The 25028-nt window shown below is 41.0% G+C and overlaps 1 non-coding gene across 1 annotated transcript; it reads right to left on the bottom strand.

The window, feature by feature from the left end:
• Positions 1-366: 366 nt before the first annotated feature.
• Positions 367-437, bottom strand: TRNAG-CCC (transfer RNA glycine (anticodon CCC)). Its single transcript has one exon. It is a non-coding gene; the product is annotated as a tRNA-Gly (tRNA).
• Between the last annotated feature and the right edge of the window lie 24591 nt (positions 438-25028).

Below are 25028 nucleotides of genomic sequence, written 5' to 3' on the forward strand. Positions count from 1 at the left end.
CCAAGAGAGGATTGCTCCTGAGTGGCACACCTTATGGTGTGCAGGAAAATGCCTTTGTTGCCATCACTGGAAAGACAGAGAATAGAATAGACCAGGTTGGAAGAGACCTTGAAGATCATCGTGTCCAACCCCTCAACCAATCCAACACCACCTAAACAACTAACCCATGGCACCAAGCACCCTATCGATTGTCCTCCTGAACACCTCCAGTGATGGTGACTCCACCACCACCTCGGGCAGCCCATTCCAATGGGCAATCACTCTCTCTGTATAGAGCTTCTTCCTAAGATCCACAGCCTAAACAAAGGCCTCCTTCTTAGGCCAATCTTGGTACAATTTAGTGTTTACACTGACACCAGAGCTCTCTGCACCAGCCGGGAATCGAACCCGGGTCGCAAGAATGGGAATCTTGCATGATACCACTACACCACTGGTGCCCAGCTGCTTATCATCCAGTGTAGTTCAGCAGCTATCCTGGAGATAGGTGGCTATTCTGGTGGCAGAAATTTGCTACTATTGTTCTCTCAGCTATTCCACCAAGCTAAAGGTTTAATCAACAAGATGCCATGAGATTTAATTTCTTTCAAAGGAAGCTTATTTGTCAAAGGTATGCCTTTTTATGGAATGTATTCACTTAAAAACAAAATCTAGAAATAACACCAAACTAGACAAGTTGTACAAGTGCCAAAGCCCAGAACAATCACTAACAACCTCAGTGAATTTGTGTTGCCTTTGCCCCCTCCCATTTCAGTGCCATATAAATCCAGAGCCAGGTCTAATGTTGGACAAGGCACTCAGATTATGTGGGCATTCATACACGTGTTATGTGGATTTCTTGGCAGTGACTCTGTTTCTGTCTTGAGTGTTGAGGGAAGGAAAATAAGTTCTCTTGCTGTTGAATTCATGGGCTTCCTACAGCCCATACACCACAGTCAGAGATATTAGTGCAGTCTGAATTTTACCAGTATAGGAATGAACTCTGGCACCTGAAAGGACCCTAGAGAGTAAGACTAGACGTGGAAGACACTGGATTGGGACTCCTTGTTCAGATCTTAGCTTTTTTTCAGTCTTCTTGTTTCCTGTGCTGGGCAGGTAACTGAAAATAGATATGCTTCTATCTGGAGGAGTAATTGCAGCTTGGATTTACTATGTGGGCTAACTTTACATTAGCTCAATCAGTTATAATTCTTGAGAATGCTAGCGTGAACTTCAGTGCACTGCCATAACCCTGTTGGGTCTGTGAATAGACATTCAGTAGGTACCATCTGCAATCAAAGTGTTGTGTACCAAAATATTTCAGTATTGTGTGCCACAGCCCAAGAAAGCTACTTTAAAGTTTTGCCCTGTTGCAGGTTGTAATGTGAGTGATATTTTAAGACTGCAATAGATTCCATCAGGTAGTGCTGCTGTTCCCAGCTCTGTTAGGGAAACGTAAATGTTATTCTTGTACAAGCTTTTGTCTGTCTGCCTACTTAAATTGTGACCTCTCTGGGACAGGAAATGTCTTTTATTTTATGTTTATATAGCAAATAAGGTTTGGATCTTCACTATGATTTGAAACAGTCATTGAAGTTACAGAGCCACCTCTTGTCTACATCTGACAGTAGGTTGTTCCATGAGTCTGTTGCATGAAGCTTTCTATGGGACATACCGTGTAACTCCCTTCTGCATGGAGGGGAACTAGCCAAAGGGAATCCATCCTCTGTTTTTTTCAGTTTGCTTGTGTGCTTGTGTGCCCTTTCTTATTCGCTTCTCATTTGTATAGCTCTGAGGCAGTGCTTTGGACTGTAGGAAAAAAGCATTCTGATATCCAAGGATGTTGGATGGTAAAGAATATTGCTCTGTTCACATTGAACATTCCAGAGAAAATTTATGGCTGGTGTCGTCTTGAAACCCAACTTTCTTCAGATGAGAAAGTTTGAGCAGAATGAATGCATTTTAGGAACATCCATAATTTTGAATATTCTTCTTCCTGTACTTAAAACATCTAAATTAAATATTTTGTTGCACAAGCACAAGGCTACAGAATTGTTATGAAACAGAGACTGTGGGCTAAGTCTTTGACTTTTCTGTCTTTCCTTGTCTCCTTTATTCGCTCCTGAAATATGACCTAGAACATTGAATTAAAACAACAACAACAACAACAACAAAAAACCACCTTAAAATATAAGGAAATATGTTAGGGGTTACTGGATAAAAAACAAAACAAAGCAAACAAATAAACAAACAAACAAAACCCAAAAACCAAACAGAAGAATTATTACTTATTGGAACTTACTGATTTATTGAATGTATCTGTGCCATACCAGGCTTAAACACAGTACTCCTATAAATTTGCTAGTAAAACTGGCAGGCACTGTTACCTTAGGTTAAGCTTATCTGCAAAGCAAAACCTGAACTTTTAGGAATTTCATGGCCTCCCCCACTGATGGTGTCTCAAATCAACCTGTTTTATCTGCACTGAGAAGACTGTCAGGTCCTCTGTCTCAGGAAGCAGTAATCAACAGGTAAATGAAATAACTCCATACATTGTTCCAAGTCATGTTGCAGGTCTCCTAGGCTATTTTGCATTTTGCTGACCACAGTTTGCTGGAGGAAATGGTGTTGCCAGCATGTAAACTGAGGAATAGTCTCATAATACATTATAGAACCTTTTCTAAAAGGGAGGGGAGGAGAGGAGGAGGGAGTTGTGTGGTTGGTTGGTTGGGGTTTTGTTTTAAAACCAAGTTCCTGGTAACGATGCAAGCCTTCATGGTATCTTCTTGTATGTCGTGATGTATGCCAATGAGTGTACTGCACCAACAATACTAGGCTCACTCAAAAGCTGAGAAAAAAAAATGAAAAATAGTCTTGCAGAGGAAACTAGTGCTTCAATTTGTACATTACTACTGCATGTTCGTTGCAGCTTATTGAAACAAGTTCACACAGGAAGAGTTAAGACTTGCAACGCAAGCAAATGCCACTGCCCTGTAAAAATTATGTCATTAATTTACCTGTGCAGATTACCCTGAAATATAAAGAAGTAGGATTGAATGCTTGTTACTAACCTCTACCCTATTGTGTACATACCTTGGTATTTATTCTCCAATTTCTCAAATATATGGCCAAGGTAACCTGCTATCAAGCCCCAGTAGACTTGTGTGTACTACAAGACCACAGCAGATGCAAGGTAATATGTCTATTGAGAACTAAGCTAAGATGCATGATGCTACATTGGCTGTGGACTAGGAGTGAGACTTTATTTTGTTTGGTATGTATCTAGGAATTTAAATGCTGCACTTGCAAATCCTGGCATAACTGCGTAACATATCAACATTAATCTATCTTTCAAACACACATTTAATAGCTCACAGACAGAAAGGTGGCATCAGTGTTGCCTACTGGTTCTGTAATTTTTAATTATTCTCTTTTTTTTTGCCCATGATTAATTGTGCAAACTTAATGGCTTTGTTTGTTTGTCTTGCTTTGTTTTGTTTTTAATAGAGAACACAGGCTTCTAATACCTGGCACTGGTAAACCATCTGCTGGAAAGAAAATACAAACCTCCATTTATGTTTCTTGTCTTAACCCTTCCTGTGCCCTTTACAGAAAGTAATTTTGGGGTGTCCATTAAAAGGTAACTGTCCCACACAGAGACATTAATGCTTCTCTGCATAGCTGGTCTGCTAAGGCATCTAACTAAGCAGCTCACAGAAAGTGCTTTGTACTTTGCCTATGGAGCTTAGCCAAAGTCTGCATCCCTTTTAGTCATTAACTACATCATCTTTTGATATATGTCTGAAGCATTTACAGTTTTTGCATGACCAAATGCTTTCAGGCTTAACAAAACCCACACTCCTCTGTAGTGTCTATGGATTGTCCAGGTCTAACATTTCAAAGGTTTGCTAGATCCTCTCCTTATGCCTAAGAGAATATAAACAGCATTCAGTTTAATTAACATCAGCAAAGGCATGTTGCAAATAGATTTACTCTGTTACTGGCTTTCTCCATTTCTTGGTGTCAACATTTTAAGCTTTCTGTAATAAACGTATCCACCTTATTTTTTTTTCCCCAGGAGGAGAGGAGAAACTTCTTTTTCTTTCTACTAGAAAGGAATTATTTCAGTTCAAATGTTCATTTTGTTGATGAGAAAGTAGTGAGGAAGTGAAGTTATTGTTATAACAGAGTAGGATATAAAGCAGGCAAGATTGTTGCGAAGGGGTCAATTAGCAGCTGTTGTAATACAATTACCACTACACACTTCCCTGTTTGTTTCCTTTTGTAGCACTAGCTAGGAGACAAAATGGGGAAAACCCAAAATCACAGTTCTCAAGACTGTTGACTTATCTGAAGACCTTGCACTACAAGAGTAGGAGCATAGATCAAGAGAGAGGGCTGGGCAACCTTGAGTCTGGCTGCAGTAAATGCCAGGCCAAATGTCATTATAATTAAAACCATTTTAGAAACTGTTTCAAATTATACAGCTGCCATTGGACCACGCTCCTTTCCCTACCCTCACCCCTTCCTGGTCACAGAGCAGCAGAGTTGTCACTGCAGCAGCTCCATGCACACCCACAAAACACTTCTGCTGCAGCTATCTTCACACAGCATGGGAAGAAGTTTTCTCCAGTGGGTGAAGGATGGAACCCATGCTTGTAATCAGGTCGTGCCACTGAAAGGTTACTTAGGAGGCAAGTGCTCCAGTTTCCCAGAAGCAGGCTTAAAAGGCTGTGGGGTATATTTTCAAAGTGCTGTGCAGGATTTCACCATGTGACTCATTAATGTCAATGGGAATCATGCTGTTAAAACTTTGTGCAGTGCTTTGAAAATGTATCCCTATATGTCAATTTTCCTTTCCAGGCAAAATTATCAAAACCAGACTTTGTGGGCCTTCTTTAGAAAAGTTTTTCACTACTATTATTATATGCTAATAAATCAATGGTTTAGTAGGCTCAATCAGCTCTTGTTCCTTCCTTCCTTCTCCATCTCCACTTTCCATTTTATCACTGACTTTGATTTTATGCAGAGTTATAGTAACATAGAGTTTTTGCAGATGTCACCTGAGAGAAGGCAACTGCAAAATCTCAGACTGGATTGCAAATTCTGTGAAAATCAACAGTTGTGATGTAGAGGGCTAGTAGTATTTGTTGCATAATTTCAGTTACAAGGCAGAAGCAATAAGGAAAATTGAACTTCTTTTTGTTGTTGTTTTAATTGCTGTTTTCATTAGCAAGACGCAACAAATCAGCTCTTACTTATTAAAATAAAATATTTAGTTGGAAGGGTTTGCAATTATCTTTCCAGGATAACTCCTGGGATCTGCTAATAACAAAATATCAGGTGACATGAGTATGCACTTAGCAAATAAACAAACTAATGTAATGAGATCTCTGGTTTTCTAAGAAGAATTACTTCCTTTGATTGTGCTGAATGCGTAGAGAATTACCCTGAACTGCCTGTACACTCTAAACTACAACAGAGGGGTGAATTGTGTCTTTCTGATAGCTGAATTTTGTATTTGATCAGAATATGCTACTGCACATTTAATCCTTCCTCCAGTTGCCATTGATATCTCTACTATATAGTTTATTACTTGTGGAGCAAAAAGGTGCATCATGTCTGTCCTGGGAACCGTATCTTAATCTGAATTAGTCTCTGGAATAAAATGATTGCTGTCTATGTGGCTAGCATATCATATGCTTCTGTAGTTCCATTTCTCAGGCAGCAGCTGTTCCATTCAGTAGCTGCTCTTTTACAAGTCTCAGCAAAGACAGAAGATGAGAATTGCACCCTCTTTTTCTCTCAAAACTCATTGTTGTAGAATAGTTTTGGGACAGTGTTGTTAAGAAAGCTGCTTTGTGACTGTACACGGTGACTGGTTGTTAATCAGAGCAGGAATGTTGAAAAGGAAACAGATCTTCATGACTGATAAATAAGAGTATAAGAAACTGCCAGAATCCTCCAGCTAATTAGGCAAAGTTAGATGGAATTACTCCTGGAGAGAATTAACAAACTACATCCATCTAGTTACCTACTTGCATCTGACTACTTACCTTCCTTTTTCCTTGCAAGAAACAAATCACATTTCTGTCCAGTCTGCTATGTTCCTTAGCTTTCTGACAACAGTGGAGCTTAGCTTATGTTATGTCCTAACTTAAAAGAGCAGGATCATGTAATTTTATGTTACAATAATTCTGTGTAATGGTGTCCTTCTGTGTTCCCAGAGCCCACTGTTTATGTAGCCTACAACATGCTCCCTCTTAGGACTTCAGAGAAGATGGCACACCACGTGTAAGGATGCCACAAAGGTTTGCCAGAGAGAGACAAGTTCCAGCACACTTTCCAGAGTCACATTTCCCCTTTTTTTGTTTACAAGATTTTGTTTTTCCCTAGCATGCACAAGATTTTTAATATGCTTCCTCTGAAATATTTGGGAAAGTCTACCTTCTGGACTATCTTGCAGTGTTGTACTGGTTTTGGAGAAGATAGTTGTTAAGGAGTGAGTCAGAGAATATAAAGCAGAACTCTATTCTGTACCCAATAGTCATCCAAATTATAATGCTTAGGAAATAGAGAGATATAAAAGATAGAAAAGTTAATGGGTTGTTTTGCCTGATGTAAAGTAAGGCCAGCAGCAGTTATTTCAATGTAAAGAGTGAAAATGAGAAAGAGTAGATTCAACATGAGGAAAACTTGAAACTTAGCTTAAGCTCAACAAAGCAGGGCTCTTATGACTTTTCCCTGTCATTGATTTGTTATTGGTAAGCTAGTAGTATCTCTATTTCCATAACAATTCTTCTCTGTAAAGCTCAAAGTATTCCAGAAACATGGTTGTGCTGTATAAGCTCTTTATGCAGGTGCAAGAACTGGCATGTGGAGGAGTCTGCTGCCCCAAAATGCTGCCTTTCCCTGGTGCCATTGTGAGCATTGTTGTTCTTGCCCTTCCTCTACTTGCAAGGTGTCTTGTTGCCTTCTCTGAACACCACCAAAAGCTCCTACAGAGAGATTTTAGAAGTCTTTTGTGTTTGTATACCGTGATGACAAATACAATATAAAACTTCTGTGAGAGAATCAGAGAATCGGAGAATTGTTAAGAGTTGGAAGGAACCACAAGGATCATCTAGTTCCAAACCCCCTGCCATGGGCAGGGACATCTCACACTAGATCAGGTTGCTCAGAGCCATATCCAGCCTGGCTTTAAAAACCTCCAGGGATGGGAGCTTCTACCACCACCCTGGACAACCTGTAATGACTGCTGAGTGGTGGGAAAGGGGGGTGGTGGTGGAGACAGCTTTTACGGTAGTACCACAGCTACATAAACTACCAACTACAATGCTGGTACTTGGCCTCCTGACCAAGTATCTGATAAAGAAACAATTCACATGAGACAGCAGACAGAAATCAGGGATGGACCTGGCAATCCCATTGTAAAGTTCATCCGTAGAACCACAGAATCATAGAATTGTTAGGGTTGGAAGGAGCCTCAAGGAGCATCTAGTTCCAACCCCCCTGCCATGGACAGGGACACTTCATACTTCATCAGGTTGCTCAGAGCCATATCCAGCCTGGCTTTAAAAACCTCCAGGGACAGGAGCTTCCACCACCTCCCTGGGCAACCTGTAATGACTGCTGAGTTTCTAAAAATTAGGGTTTGGGTTATTTTTTTAAGGTACCAACAAAAGAAATTGTAATAGATTTCCATACACAAGTGTGGTGAAGCAATATTTTTTTTACAGTGAGTTGGTATACTGTGAATCTCATTACAATCATTACCATTATGATTAAGTAACCTTACTAAAATACTTTCCACGCTGAGAGTGGGGGAATTCTGCTTCTATGATGGTAACCATAGAAAGATGAAATACTTTCACCTGTGTGCTTTTGGCGGGAACACAAAGGGGAAGCTCTAGGAATTATAAGGAGATGTGTATTTTGTGACTGCAGAAGTCATTTTAGAATAGGAACCCCATGATCCAGTAGATTTTCATTCTATCTCCAGCTTGGGCCCGCTGCCTTTTTGCTTTCTCTTCCAAAGATGTGTACAGCAAAATCTGTGCATCCAAAGTCAAAACCTAGGCAAGCCATGTTGTGCCTAATTAAGCCTAGTTCAGAAAATCAACAAAATGCACAGTTTCCTAATCTTCCCAGGGGCTAATGGCTTTCTGCTTCTCATATACTCTTCCTCTGACTGAATACAGAACTATGTAACTACTGTTGCATTTGTTATCTATGTAACATTAGATAGTATTTTGTCTCCACTTTTCTATCTGTTGGAGGAAACAAGACATTGTTTGTGTTTATCCTCTGAGTTTAAAGACCTACTAACCTCTGAGAGCATGCTGATAACTCATTCTCTGATGATTGTACTGCTTTCTCTTGGATCCAGATACAACCAGCTTACTCCAGACAACATACAACTGGTTTGATACAGAAATTGAATGAAAGGGCTCAGGACCACCACAGCTCAGTAACCCATGCACTTACTGTATCATACCTGTAAGTCATTAACCTGCCCCAGGCTCCTCTTTTTGGAGTGTAGTTAGATATTGGTCTCTGGGCCTTTATAATCATGAGGTTGACAGGAGATCTGATTGCTCTGAATGTCTCAAGATTGTCTTCAAACAATTGAATTGCTCACATAGGTGCAGCAATTTGAACTGCAGATGCCATCTAGGCTACCAGTTTGATCAGAAGCACGACAGACCAAGGTACCAGAGCAGCAGGTGGAAAGACTGACACAAACCTTTTCAGTGATAATTCCTGAATTCTGCATTCTAACATATTATGGAAAGAATTATAATAGGGGCTGAGTTAAGTCAACTTGTTTGTAGAGAAAATAATCAAAGGGGAAAAATAGCTCAAGATCAGTCACCCCTTTGGCAAATTCAGTTTAACCTCAATTAATGGAAAACCTGGAAAAGCATGAAGTGCTCCCACACCTTGAAGCTTTGCACCCCACAGACCCATAGGTCTGCCAAGGTCTGGCATTTTGCCTGGGCTAATAAACTCTCTGACAAGTGGCAGCACTGGGGATCTGTGTGCTGAGATACCCTTGTGGCTCACGTCTGGCAGAGCTTAATGACTCAGGTTCAGCATCGTGTGAGAGCAGCTGCACTGCTGTTGGACCTGGTCCCAGAAACTGGCTCAAAGTTTCTCAGGAGCATAATGACTCAGTCTTGCAGTGGTGGGTGAGAAATTTTGGAGCAGGTAAAGGAGAGTGGGGGAGGGAAGAGGGATTTGGAACACTTATTAGGGTTTTCATAGTGCTTTTCATGGAGAGGCCACAAAATTTTGCATTATGATTTTGTGGATGGAACACACTGGGTGGAGTTAGTGAAGCTTTCAATGGAAGACTCCATGAGAAAGCTGAGAGACTTGGGGGCTTACAAGAGTATTTCTCTTTCTGTCTCTACTTCTGGGACTAGTTTTATATTTTTTGAGCATAGAGTCTTCTCCTCCTTAGTCCATCTTCTGCAGGGATCATGGACTCTTCTGTCTCTAATGCAGTCACTTGCTCTGAGCCCATCCTACTCAGGCAACCACTTTTCTCTGGGATGGGAAGAAGGCCAGGAAAGACACTAAAGGGAAACAAGTCTTGTTTTTGAAGGTGTTGCTGAGAGCCTGGAAAAGGCATAGAAGCCTTGCTGGGACACAGGCCCTAGTGATCCTGACCTGTAGGTAGACAACCTAGTCCAGCATCAAGTCCAATGCTGTCCCCAGGGATATGCCCTTTTCTTGGGGCTGGGGCTGTCCCCACTGCCTCCCACCTGCCCTCCTTCCCGGTGGGTTGGGAGTAAACAAGATACAGTAACTTACTGCTTGGGCTGCTTGTTCTTATCCTCCCTTGCCTTGATTGAAAATGCTTTAAAATGCCAACAATAAAATGTTAGAGCATTTTCCTAAATGAAGCTTGAAAATCTATGAAGTCAGATTCAGAATCATCTCAGATTTCAGTAGCTACAATATTTATCCTATTTCTAGGCTCTCACAAAATCAGCCATTGCTAACTTCTGTTTTTTTTTCCTTGTGTCATATTTTATTTCCATTTTTTTATTTCAGTTTCCACAGCATTTTGTGTCTTCTTCTTCTTCTTTTTTTTTTTTTTTTTTTAGTTTTGCTTTCTATGCAAGACTTCTTTCCCATCCATAGTCTTCATTTCAGAGTATCACAGTATCATGGTATCACCAAGGTTGGAAGAGACCTCAAAGATCATTGAGTCCAACCTGTCACCACGACCTCATGACTAGACCATGGCACCAGGTGCCATGTCCAATCCCCTCTTGAACACCTCCAGGGACGGTGACTCCACCACCTCCCTGGGCAGCACATTCCAAAGACGAATGACTTGCTCAGTGAAGAACTTTCTCCTCACCTCCAGCCTAAACTTCCCCTGGCACAACTTGAGACTGTGTCCTCTTGTTCTGGTGCTGGTTGCCTGGGAGAAGAGACCAACCCCCTCCTGTCTACAACCACCTTTCAGGTAGTTGTAGAGAGCAATGAGGTCACCCCTGAGCCTTCTCTTCTCCAGGCTAAACAATCCCAGCTCCCTCAGCCTCTCCTCATAGGGCTTGTGCTCAAGGCCTCTCCCCAGCCTTGTTGCCCTTCTCTGGACACATTCAAGTGTCTCAATGTCCTTCCTATACTGAGGGGCCCAGAACTGGACACAGGACTCAAGGTGTGGCCTAACCAATGCAGAGTCCAGGGGCACAATGACTTCCCTGCTCCTGCTGCCACACTATTCCTAATGCAGGCCAGGATGCCATTGGCCTTCTTGGCCACCTGGGCACACTGCTGGCTCATGTTTAGGCAGTTGTCAGTCAGCACCCCGAGGTCCCTGTTTCTGCTCACCTAGTTTTCATTGAGTGGCAGTACCTCTGTTCATTCTCCTGCAAATATTGGTAATTTTTATTTTTGAACATTTTAATGTCTGATTCTATAGTTTATGATGTTGTTTGTTTGGGGGGTTTTATTTGTGTGTGTGCGTGTTTGCTTGTTCCTGTAGTGAGTAAGTTAGGAAAGGAGGTAAGGGTGGGAAAGGCTGTTTCAGACCTTAGAGAAAAAGTTGAAAAATCATTAGAAAAATTGTTGCAAAAATGTTGTTAACCCAACATAAGAGTCCTGGTAGCCACAGAGCACAGCGAATGAAACAGCGCTTTGAAAAGGTGAGTGCAAGGTCAATGGGCCATGGAAATCCCTGCCTGACTTGAAAAGAACAAGAGCTGGAGATAAAATTTCGCTTAATCTGCAGATATTATATTAGTTTCTCTTTTTAAATGCCTTTTGCCTGTGTTGCTGTCCCCTTTGTTTCTTCTCACTTTCTTCCATTTCCTATTTCTTGTTCTGTTTGCTCCTTTGTTCCACCTGCTGTATTTCTCCACCTTGCTCTCCTGGCTGATCGGTGCCGGAGATAAAGGCCCACAAGATGCATGTTAGAGGCATAAAGGAGCATTGATTTTGTTATTAGTCACTAAGGTACAAATGGATCCCAGTTCTCACAAAGACAGCTTTCATGCACCTGACTTGCTGAGGGACAATGCTGTGAGTAGTTGAAATAATGAAGGTTTTGGTCCAGTTGCTGTGTGAATTGAGCTATATAATTACTTATATTTTACCTTCTATTCCAGTTTTCCTTCTGTGTAAGTGTGCGTGTGTGTGTGTGTTAATTTTGCCAGCCTGGTTTTGTTTCAGGTGCCTCCAAGTACTGTTTTCATTAACAGTGTTATTACATTCAAGCTCTTTCCCCATATTTCATGAAAACTACCAGCCAAAAGATCAAAAGCTTTTCTGTGCAAAACAGATTGTTTAAACAGCTGAAATACTTCTTACATGTGTCTGCATCTACTGTAGATTTCTATGAAGTACTAAGTATCACACATTTAGTCATCTGCCATCCTCGAAGTGGTTTCTGAGTAATGAATGTGAACAAGTCAGCTCTTCAGATGGCAACTTTCCATAACTGTATTCAATTTTGAGAGTGCTGTTATTTGATAGTGCTTCTTTTTCCTAGTAAATTTTATTTCCCATTTTGATTTTCATTATATTTCTTTTTGTACTGCTTCTGTTATCTATCCCAAGGGACAAACCAAGACAAATACTTCTGAAACGATGCTAACAACACAGAAACTACGTTTGTATTCTTTTCAAGCTGGGATCTGTATCCTTTCTCACAAATCAGGAAAATTCATAACAATAGGCTCATCTGAGTTCAAGATATTCCATCAATTTCAGAAAGTTTTCAGTCAGGACTTGTACTGTGTTCTTTGGAGTATCAGTGAAGCATTTCTGCTTTCAAATAATGTCCTCTCTTTTTTTTTGCCTTTCTTACATTTATCTTTCCATTTCCTTCCTGAATTTTTGGCATCAGAATGTTCTGCATGGAGAAAGTCCACCTCACCAGAAGAGAAGAGGAGGGTCAGGGGAGACCTTATTGCTGTCTACAACTGCCTGAAGGGTTGTTGTAGCCATGTGGGGGTTGGTCTCTTCTCCCAGGCAGCCTGTGACAGAACGAGAGGACACAGTCTCAAGCTGCACCAGGGGAGATTAGGCTGGATGTTATGAAGAAAGAGTGATTGGCCATTGGAATGTGCTGCCCAGGGAGGTGGCAGTCACCATCACTGGAAGTGTTTAAAAAGAGATAGATGAGGCACTTAGTGCCATGGTTTAGTTGATTAGATGGTGCTGGGTGATAGGTTGGACTTGATGATCTCAAAGGTCTTTTCCAACCTGGTGAATTCTGTATTCTGTATATTTTGGGTGTTTTTCCCTTAGATGACTGGTGTTTTTTTATGATGGCTTATAGCTAATTTTCTCTTTGAAGCAGGCATTTCCAATATTTTCTCTTTCTATGAGATTCTTCTTCATATCCTTTCTTGCTTTCAGCTCTTAATTGCATCTAATTTTGCACTAAATTTATTGAGAGAGTGTTCATAGTACCGACTGCATTTGCAGAGGAGCAGGAACTCCTGACATAAATAATGGCATCATTCTTATGTCAACATTTCTTACACACACAAACACACACCCCACACACTCCTCTTTTTTTTTGGTGCCCTCTTACCTTTTGTTTGTTTCTTTTGACCTTATCTGGCATTGAAGTGAATTATCTGTCCAGGGCAATGTCTGGGTCCCTTTCTTTAAACACAACTGTCAAATTAGAGCCCAGTAGTCTTCAGGCAATTAATTTGGAATCTGTCTACCCAGATGGTTCAAGATTCCTTGATTGTTCTATTATTTAGTGCTTAAGAGGCTGCATAGTAGTTTTAATATATCTCACAACAACTAATCAATACACTTTCTGAGCTGGTGTAAAGAACTTCCTGAAGAGATTCTCTGCGGATTCAGGAGTTTTCTAACAGTATCATATAGATATAGATATAGATATAGATAGTCCCCCACAGTAAACTGCTGGCTAAGCTGTCACCTTGTGGCTTGGACTGCAACACTCTGTGCTGAGTTAGGAACTGGCTGGAGGGCCGAGCCAGAGAGTGGTGGTGAATGGTGCCACATCCAGCTGGAGGCCAGTCACCAGTGGCGTCCCCCAGGGATCAGTGCTGGGCCCCATCCTCTTTAACATCTTCATTGATGATATGGATGAGGGGGTTGAGACAGTAATCAGCAAATTTGTAGATGACACCAAGTTGGGAGCAGATGTTAGTCAGTTAGAGGGCAGAAGGGCTCTGCAGAGGGACCTCTACCGACTGGACAGATGGGCAGAGTCCAACAGGATGGCATTCAACAAGTCCAAGTGCCAGGTGCTGCACTTTGGCCACGGCAACCCCATGAAGAGCTACAGGCTGGGGTCGGAGTGGCTGGAGAGCTGCCAAACAGAGAGGGACCTGGGGGTGCTGATTGACAGCTGCCTAAACATGAGCCAGCAGTGTGCCCAGGTGGCCAAGAAGGCCAATGGCATCCTGGCCTGCATTAGGAATAGTGTGGCCAGCAGGAGCAGGGAAGTCATTGTGCCCCTGTACTCTGCATTGGTTAGGCCACACCTTGAGGACTGTGTCCAGTTCTGGGCCCCTCAGTTTAAGAAGGACATCGAGACACTTGAAGGTGTCCAGAGAAGGGCAACAAGGCTGGGGAGAGGCCTTGAGCACAGCCCTGTGAGGAGAGGCTGAGGGAGCTGGGATTGTTTAGCCTGGAGAAGAGAAGGCTCAGGGGTGACCTCATTGCTCTCTGCAACTACCTGAAGGGTAGTTGTAGCCAGGAGGGATTTGGTCTCTTCTCTCTAGCAACCAGCACCAGAACAAGAGGACATAGTCTCAAGCTGCGCCAGGGGAAGTTTAGGCTGGAGGTGAGGAGAAAGTTCTTCACCGAGAGAGTCATTCCTCATTGGAATGTGCTGCCCAGGGAGGTGGTGGAGTCGCCATCTCTGGAGGTGTTCAAGAGGGGATTGAACATGGCACTTGGTGCCATGGTCTAGTCATGAGGTCTGTGGTGACAGGTTGGACTCAATGATCTTTGAGGTCTCTTCCAGCCTTGGTGATACCGTGATACTGTGAGATATATATATAGATAGCTAGATAGGTAGATAGATATAGATAGATATATATAACCCATATATATATATATGGGCCATAGTGATGAACTCAGCTCTAATTCAGCATGCTGTTCTCTCAGGCATTAAAATAAAGGTGGGTTTAGGTCAGCAATATATCATTTTCAAAGTTAAACTTTCAAGTTATTCCAGTCCCCTGTAGCTGCTAGTTACAAAATCATAATTTTTGAAAACACCACAGTTTGCTTGCAGTGGGAGAGGGGAAGCAGAAAAGCCACCTGGATTTGCAGGTTGTCATATGCATGCACAGATCTCTAAACAAAACAGAAAGAGATGCTCCCCCCCCCACCAAACATGAAGGAAACAAATTCTGTCCAGCTGAAAGCACCTTAACAAATTGCATTCCTGGAGGGAATTTCTACTCCCAATGCTTAATATTGGCGTAATACACCATTTCCCTCTTCTAAAGCAGGAATTCTGTCATGAACATTTGGGGGGAGGTTGAAAGGACAAGCTCCTTTGTCATGTGCATATTTTCTTACTCAGTCCCTGTAAGGATTAACAGCCATTCTCAGTGCTAATGGCAAGACTCTCCTTGATACCAGTGGTGTTTGGTGATGCCCTTTGAATTCTTCAACATACTTGCACATTTTCTGCAGGCAAAGTAAGAGTAAGTTGCTCAACCTTTTCAACAGTGTGGGATGGAACGAGGCTGATGAAGAGTTGCACTTGTTCTTTTTAGGGGCCAAATTCTCATCTCAGTCAAATCAGCCTGATTTGTCCCTGTGAGGAGGTCAGCTATTTCAGATTTACACCAATGCAGCAGTGCAGATTTTGGCTGCAGGTCTCCGTCTGGCTGATGTGCTGTAATGTAATTAGTTAGTTACGTTCTAAAAACAGCAGTGGATGCTTGATGAACTTCTTTCACCAATAGATTTTGGGATGCATGTTTCTTTAAAAGCAAAATAATTCAAAACTTCTCAGAAACCCCTTCACCTTATCTGGTATATATAAAAAAATCTGCAGCATTTTAGCTTGGATCTGCTATTGGTGACTGCTATTGGTTAGCCTCGTTCAAGGACTAGGCTTGCCTAGCTTCTTGTAACTTGGCCATAGGTTTTGGAGGACATCTGCAAATCATTGAGTGAATCAGAAAAGTACAAATTCACAGCAGTTATACTCTCTTGAGTTATATTTGATATTTCCTGTTTTTAAGGTTTCCTTGGTATCTAACACATAGGCTACTAAACACCAGCTGCTCCCAGTGATTCAGATCTGCAGATCTTTGATCAATTTATCTTGTCAAGGTTAACCAATTTCTGTGCTGGAGGGGGGATGTTACTATTTTTTGTGAGTATAAATATTGAGCAATCATCCCCTGTGTTTCTGGGCAGTACAAACCCCAGTCTTTGGTGTGTCCTGTATTGTAACTGCAGGTCCTTTCCTCTCCATTAACCCAGATCCTGTGTAAGACACTCTTGGCAAAGTTTTATTCTGGATCTAATGTATTGTCCATAGCAGATTGGAGTTAGAGGCCTGTGACTGTTTTTTAAATAACTCATTTTTATGCAGCTAATTTTATTTCATTATTTTTATTTATCCTCTGAAAGAACAAGTATGAAAAGATAAAAATGAAATAGTTATGCCATGATGAATTAAGCCTGTTTCTGTTTACAAAGTATGGCAACTTCTTGTCTCTCAGTGTCAGGGTTTCCATCTTTTTTCATTTGTAGGCATGTAAATCACGGTATCACAGTACATTAGAAATTGGAAGGGACCTCCAGAGATCATGGAGTCCAACCCCCCTGTCAAAGCAGGATCACTTAGGGTAGTCCACACAGGAATGTGTCCAGGTGGGTTTAGAATGTGTCCAGAGAAGGAGACTCCACACACTCTCTGGGCAGCCTGCTCCAGTGCTCCGTCACCCTCACTGTAAAGAATGTTCTCCTCATGTTGAGGTGAAATCTTCTATGTTCAAGCTTGAACTGTTGTTCCTTGTCTTGCTGTTGCACACCACCAAAGAGATTGGCCCCCTCCACCTGACACCCACCCCTCAGATATTTATACACATTGATGAGATCCCCTCTCAGTCTTCTCCAGACTAAACAGCCCCACAGATCTCAGTCTCTCTTCATAGGGGAGGTGCTCAAATCCCCTAATAATCCTCGTTGGTAACAAACATGGGGATCCCCCCACAATTCCAGTACTGATTTGCTTCAGAAGCTTTTAAAACCTCTGTGGATCTGTGGATCATAAGCAAGAAACACTTCAATGAAGCATAAAATGTATGAGTCAGGTAGAATATTATTGCTACATATGGAGACATCAGTGTATCTCTCTCTATGGATATATGCACATTCAGTCTGTTAATTGTTTTCTGTGGCACCAGGAAAACTCCAAGAAAATCCTTAAATTTTAAATAGTTAGAGGTGATAGTATGAATGTTAAGCCTTTTCCTTCTCCAGGCCTACACACATCTTTTTTTCAGTTGTTGGAATCATTCTGTTTGTGTGCTGTAGGTCTATATTATCCAAATTCATAAAGGTAGCCAGTTTACCCTGTGCCCTAATACCAACACAGACCAGTGCATGCTTTTCTGGCTCTGTGTATCTGTCCAGTGTCTTTCTCCTTCTAGATGATTCTACAGACTCTTTTATTTTAGTATTTTATCTACAGAATCACAGAATGCCAGGGGCCAGAAGGGACCTCAAAAGATTGTCCAGTCCAACCCTGCTGCCAGAGCAGATCACACAGGAACACATCCAGGCGGATCTTGAACATCTCTGGAGAGGGAGACTCCATCCCCACCCCGGGGTTGGGATATTCAAGAAACACATTGTATGAGAAAAAAACAACTTAAAATCTAATCTTTTCTTCAGACTAGCAATGCACCAGGCTCACATCCCTCCAAATACCAACTTTAAACCCATGACTGTTCTACACAGCCCTGTGATGGTTTTTTGCTTTAATTTTGAGAGTTTTCACAGCCATTATGCCTTTTTAACTTAAAAAAATGTATTTATTTTAGCAGTATTACTCCCCAGAATAGGCATTAGCCCAAAGTTTCACAGCCATTCTGCTGCTTTGGAATTTTTTTCATTTATTTTTACTTTAGCAGTACTACTCCCCAGAATAGGCATTAGCCTAAAATGCAAAGGTTTCAAAAAGAAAACACAGGTTTATACTGGAGATCCAGCCTATGTAAGCTGTTACTGAATGCCTCTGATGTGTTAGCTGCACCAAAGCTTCCAAAATGCACAAGTCCTATCTGGGAGAGTTGCTTGATCTGTGATACGTGCCAGAATGAAAGATTAAGCTTTTATTCTATCAAAAATTCAGCTCCCAGGTATCAAGCTCAACTCTCAATGTGATGGAGGAATCCTGTGTTCCTTCCCCCTCTGTCCTAGGAATAGGGCACTGAACAAGAGGACACAGTCTCAGGCTGCACCAGGGGAGGTTTAGGCTGGAGGTTAGGAGGAAGTTTTACACAGAGAGAGTGATTGCCCATTGGAATGGGCTGCCTGAGGAGGTGGTGGAGTCACCATCACTGGAGGTGTTCAGGAGGAGACTTGATGGGGTGCTTGGTGCCATGGTTTAGTTGATTAGGTGGTGTTGGATGATAAGTTGGACACGATGATCTTGAAGGTCTCTTCCACCCTGGTTTATTCTATTCTATTCTATTCTATTCTATTCTATTCTATTCTATTCTATTCTATTCTATTCTATTCTATTCTATTCTATTCTAACAGCAATCTTCCTGTTTCCCAGTAGTTATGACCATCCCATATAAGTATGAAGTCAGAAGTCCTCTTTGCTTAGAAGCCTGTCATCTAGTCTGTTAATGTGTTGTCTGTTCACAAAAACACCCAACAAACAAACAAACAAACAAACACAATTATTTATCCATCTGTAGATATCTGCAGAAAAAACTAAGGAAAAATCAATAAAACCCAACCAATTCTTCATAAATCTTATTTTTAATTGTAAAGGCTGCTGAGTCCTCCTGAGCTCATACATGGTCCCTTCTGTCTAGCAAACATTATCTCAGTTGTCATTAGTTTTTTCCCTCCACATCTTTCTTTTTTTGTCTCTAGTTTTTTATTTAATTTGTATTTTATTAGGGCATTGTCTTAGGCCTAAGACATGCAGATGGTAAATGGAGAGACTATTTTCCAATAAATGCTTCCTCCTGCTGTTCTTAAGTATCATTTTGTTTCTTACTGAACATATGATCTGTTCTCTCAGCCACCCATGGCTCTGTCTGTGTTTTCTTCTCCTAATGACACTTTCTGATACAGCTTCATGAGGGCAAACAGATGGCTAATACGGGATTGGTAGAGTATTCATTATAAATGAGTGGAGATAAAAGAACAGAACAGGGATGAGTTTTTAGGGCATTCCTAGTTCTTCATCCCTAGTTAGGGTACCTACTGCTGTCTTCATGTGACTTTTGTCAGAAGAAAATATTTCTCTAAGTTTAACAGAACCTTTCTCAGACCTTCTGTCAGGTTTCACAAAGGCTTTCTTGGGGGTGCCCTTCCTACCTCTGGTTTATTATTCTTGCATGTTTTGTTGTGAGGTGCATGCAGTCAAAAAGATCACATAGTACACAATTGTTGATAATACCTGGACATGTTGCTAAATGTAAAGGCTTTTATTTTTTAATTTCTGGCTTGCCATTGACTTTTTTTCCCCCATGCCATCATTGGGATAACATGCCTCTGTTGTTATATTCTTCATCCGTTAAATCAGCCCTGCCTTTGAACACTTCAGTGTTAAGCTTTTCCTGAGATTGGCTGAAATACTCAATTGTATCAAGGTATGCCAAGAAAAACACCTCCATGCCATCCAACAGGCAGACAGACCAGATGTTGAAAAGTAGTTGAAGAAACCTTGTGTTCAAAGTACAAAACCAGCAAAGTGGGAAGACTTACATATGTTCTGAATGTTGATAGCAGTCTGGCCAGAGTGCCCAACGACACTTTGGATTGTAATTTCTAGTCCCTTCCCAACAGCAGCAGTTGATAGCTGTCTGTCTGGAATGCCCAACATTTTGGATTGTAATTTCTAGTCCCTTCCCAACAGCAGCATGAGTTGCACATCAGGGGACACAGTCTCAAGCTGTGCCAGGGGAGGTTTAGACTCGAAGTGAGGAAAAAGTTCTTCACTGAGCGAGTCGTTCGTCATTGGAATGAGCTGCCCAGGGAGGTGGTGGAGTCGCCGTGCCTGGAGGTGTTCAAGGGGAGATTGGATGTGGCACTTGGTGCCATGGTTTAGTCGTGAGGTCTGTTGGGACAGGTTGGACTTGATGATCCTTGGGGTCTCTTCCAACCTTAGTTATACTGTGAGACTGTGATCAGTACTCTGCTCATGCTAATCCACTCAGAGATTGATATTCCCAGCCCCATGGGCACCCACAGTTTTGACAGGGTGTACCAACTTCTTCATTGTTTATTGATCTGCAAATCCACCATTCTCATCTAATCAGCAAGATGTCTGGCAATTCTCTTTTACCACTATAAGGCAATTTCCAATGAAACACTCTGCATACTTTGACAGCAATAAAGAGGTGATCTTGAACTTTATGTTTAGCTTTGTTGATATTTATGCCATAGTCAGGAATGTTAAAAGAAGGAGTGGGCAATATGCTTGGAAATTGGTTTCTGTCGATGGTCTTATGATATTGTCAACTCATTATCCTTTAGTATTTATAATCTTGTCACTAGATCCAAATCAGGTAGCTTCAAGTACAAACTGCCAATGCAAAAAATATTCTTGGTGGTTTACTTGTGAGTGCTACCTGCATTGCATCCTTCATGGGAAAAAAAGGAAGCACGACACTAATTTCATATGATTGGCTGATATCAAACATACTGCTTTGTATCAAACATACTGCTTTGCTTTCACCCGTGGCTATTTAAGACTTAAAGTGTAAATCAGGTTTGTGCTGATAGTAAGATTTGTCAATAGCCAAAAGGCTGTAAACCAGACTCCCAGTGAGAGCAGCATTTTCATGGGAAGAGAAGACAGCCATGTATGTAAATAATTCATTCAGGTGTATAAGGCATCGATTAGTCTTTGTTTTCACAAAACAGCTTATTACAACAAAAGGAGAACAAACCAAAACCAACAGAAAAACCTTCTAATTTTTCTGTTTGTCATGCTCTGAACACTTAAAACATTGCAAAAGCCGATGAAAGCAAGAACTGAATAGCTAGGCTTTTGAATATCAATACAGGCCTTTGGTACTTCAATTTGTTGGGTCATATTAATTCACTTCAGATTTTGTTACCCTGTAATAGTCTTCAGGAATTTTTCTAAAATTAGACCTGCAAGAAATATTTGATGTGAAATTGCTTAGATCTGAATATGAAAAGTGTCTGCAGATCAGCACATTTTGGACAATGCTCTGCAATGTCTGTGAAAAAAGCTGTCAGAGCTGGGTATGAATATCATTTTGCATTGTCTGAAAGTCTGGAAACATTTACAAGCAAATTATATGGATGCATTTGACTTTGAATGTTTGGGCAGGGAACATTCAAGTGAAAAAACTTGCAAGCCTGTCATCTACTTCAAGTCTAACCTCCTCTCAGAAATGGTGGCTGAAGATTATTTGGTTTCTTTTCTCCGTGGGAATAGTGTCTTGGATTTTTGTGATCTAATCAACAAAAATAAACAAAGAACTATATTATCTTCCTAGGTGGTAGGGACTACAATATTTCTAGGAGCCATTCATAATTACAGAAGAATTACAGAATTAACCAGGTTGGAAAAGACCTCCAAGCCCAGCCTATCACCCAACACCAAAAATCAATTATTCTTTCTATCTATCTATCTATCTTCATCTTTCTATCTATCTATCTATCTTCATTCATCATTGGAATGTGCTGCCCAGGGAGGTGGTGGAGTCACCATCCCTGGAGGTGTTCAAGAGGAGATTGGACGTGGCACTTGGTGCCATGATCTAGTCATGAGGTCTGTGGTGACAGGTTGGACTCGATGATCCTCGAGGTCTCTTCCAACCTTAGTGATACTGTGATACTGTGATCTATCTATCTATCTATCTATCTATCTGTCAATCTATCTATCAATCAATCAGTCACCTGGATGTCAGTCAGCCTGCATTAGAAAAACCAAGACAGTATTGGTTTTCTTTCAACTGTAATGTATCTACCAAAAAAGCTCAAAGACAAGAAGGGAGGGAGGCCTGCTCTTGGCACAATCCAGTTAGAATGGATAAACTGAATCTGTTCCCTTGTCTGAGGACTTTCAGCACAAGCCATTAGTGATGGGGATGGGTGAGAACAAGGAAACCTTTGGGATAAGTCATGATATTCCAGCCTGAGACTTCAGAGATACATGTAAATATTTAGATGTTTTCCCAAAATGCTCTTTGAGCCCTTTGAACTTTTCTCGTATTGCTACACACAGATGATGATGAGTGAAACTCTTCTTCTGCAGAAGTCTCAGCATGCCTTTAAGGCCAAATACTTCTTGCACTATGAAGAAGTGGAAGATGGAAGCAACGCATCTTGGGATTCAGGCCAGAGGAAACTGTAGACAGCTCTTTTTGTTTTCTTTTTTTCTTTTTTCTTTTTTTCTTTTTTCTTTTTTCTTTTTCTTTTTTTTCTTTTTTTTTTTTTTTGGTTAAAAAAAGGAGAATTACGTAAAATCTGCCTTCCCTCCTGTTAATGCTCCCTGGGTCTTCTCAAAGGAGCATATGACTTCTGTGAATGGACAGGTCACGCACTGAGTAATCTTTTGGCTCAGTATTTACAATAGAGGTAATGGATGCTGGCAGGGGAGCACGCTGGGAGATCTGTCCCATCTGTTAAGATCTGCTATGGACTCTGTTGGAGATAGCTCGGTGTATTATCTTTCTATGAATCATCATTGCTCCTCTAACTGTGTGCAGAATTCAGTTCAGCATAGCTGGTAATGCTTTGGGTACATGTTAGGTAAGAAAGCTATTTTCTACAGTTCCTGCTCTGTGCTGCTGTCTTATGCATCAGAGGTTTTAAATTCACCCTTACATTATTCCTCTCACCTCAGAGCTGCTGCTATGTTAACTTTCTAGAGGACACTCGCAGCAGAAGAGTGCATTTGTAGCAGTATAGGAAAGGACCTGCAATGTAACAAGTTTTCTTTCTTTATGTTCTAGTTTTATGTGTTTCTGAGCAAATAGAGTCCTTCTGAGTGGCTTTTCCCCAAGTTTCAGCGTACTGGGGTGAATTTGGCCTGAAGACAGAATATAATATAATGAACAGAATGTGAAATATTAACTTGGAGGTTAATGAAAACTGAATGACCAGTGGAGTTTCTCCAAACACACTTTTAAAATACAAAAAGTGAGTTCTTGCTCTCTGTAATCAGATTATTGGCTAAGGTTCAGGAATCATTTGGCAAAATTATGTAGCTCATTCAAACTAGGTTTACATAATAGCTCATAATGGAGGCAAACTTTGTATCGTGATCAACCTTCAAAATCACCACCAGCCTTCAAAATTCCAAACTAAAGCACAAAGAACCACAGAAACAGATATAGCAGTGGCCAGAGAAATACCTTTATTCCCACACAGCTCAGCTGTAATAAGCAGAGTTCAGTGTTTTAAACAAAAGACTTTAACTTTCAGAAGGCTCTGATTTTAATAAGCGACATTCATTCTGCTTTGCCTTTGTATAATTCATTTGTTTTCTTGAGAAAGTAAGGGGGTTTATTGCAAATATTAATATATATTGGTTTGCAGTTAAAGATGTCTTTTCTGTTTCATCTAGTGTTTCTTTATTTGCTAATAAGCAGAATACTTTACCTTCATATATAAGTGAAAATAGACCTTGCTTTATGAATTTGAAGGAAAATTCCAGAATTTATTATGTTATATAAAGTCACTATGCTGTAAAATAGCAAATGGTAGCTCTCACTTATTAGAATATTTGTGCATATTCACTGTTGGGTGGAAATGTCTATGGCTAGAAAGAGAAATTCAAGTCACAGTGCAGGAAAATAATTTTCTAAACCAAATCTGATCTGCTAAAAAACCCACAAACAAACAAACAAGAAGTATGTGGAATGTGCTGGATGGGTGGTTGTAGCCAGGAGGGAGTTGGTTGCTTCTCTCAAGCAACCAGCCCCAGAACAAGAGGACACAGTCTCAAGCTGTGACAGGGGAAGTTTAGGCTCCAGGTGAAGAGAAAGTTCTTCACCGAGAGAGTTGTTCGTCTTTGGAATGTGCTGCCCAGGGAGGTGGTGGAGTCACCATCTCTGGAGGTGTTCAAGAGGGGATTGGATGTGGCACTCAGTGCCATGATCTAGTCATGAGGTCTGTGGTGACAGGTTGGACTCGATGATCTTTGAGGTCTCTTCCAACCTTGGTGATTCTGTGATACTGTGAAAAAAGAAGATTCCTATAAAATAATTTGGTTTTAAGAGATGTTATAAATAAAGAGTCAACTTATTATTTCTGGTCAGTTAGTCCTTCAGACATTTAGAACTAGAATGTTCAAGCTCCTCAGACATTTTATTCACAGCTTGGAGGAGAAAAAACAAATTTTCCTACTATTCAAATCCAAATCAGTTTCGCAGTTTGAATGGCTTCATTATCAAATTGGCAAAACTGAATGAATAGAAATGAGGGGGATGTTCTCTCTGGGGATGTAAAAGAGTCTGTATCACTCATGAGTTTATTTCTTAACATATTCTGTTTCCTTGCGGTGAGGAAAAGACTCCTCCAACTCAGTACATGAAATCTGTCTTTCTTTATGATGATTAACTTTAAAATACTTTTTAATCTGAATTTAGAGGAGATACTTAGGTGACCATAATTTCAAATGAAACAGTTACACATTTAAAAGGAGAGCACTAAATAAACTCCATATTTATATGGCAGAAGTGTGTTTGCAATTCTTACAAACACTTCTGCTGCCTTTGATAATAAGCAAGTGTTCAAAAGTGGTGCTGATGGGTTTGTGTCCACCAGCCTAAAACTTGAGAACTCCCCCAAACTTGCAAACTGCCCACGAGGGTACACCCTGCTTCTAGAAATGGAGAGGGAGAGGGGCCTACAGTATTTTTGTATTAAAAGGAATTACCAGCTTGTGCATTAGGTGTCACTGCTGCCTAATCACTGGGGATGAAACCTCCTGCGTGATGAGCTAAGGCAGCTCATGGTGGCATAGAGAGAGATGCTGTGGGTGAGCTATGGATAGACCTTTCCCTTTCCCTTCTTTTGTCAAAGGTTCTCTGTGCAGCTCTTCCACAAATGGGATTCATTTGTGTTGGACCAGTAATTTCCTTCAGTTGACAACCATAGGCTAAAAGTATCTGAAGTGTGATGTCTCACAAAGCTTTTGGAGAGGCCGAGTGCCTGACTGCCTCTGAGGTCTGCACAGAGCTACACAACTCACCTGAGGTTTTATGCAAGAGGAGAAGCATCCCAGTCAGTCAAGAGTTCTTACACCCCATCAAAGAGGCTTACATTTTGCAAGTAATTAAATCACACTAACCCAAATTACTGATGAGAGGAACATTCACTTCCAAATTAAAATGGACATT

This window comes from Dryobates pubescens, chromosome 4 (genome assembly GCF_014839835.1).
Source record: "Dryobates pubescens isolate bDryPub1 chromosome 4, bDryPub1.pri, whole genome shotgun sequence".
Lineage (NCBI taxonomy): Eukaryota > Metazoa > Chordata > Aves > Piciformes > Picidae > Dryobates > Dryobates pubescens.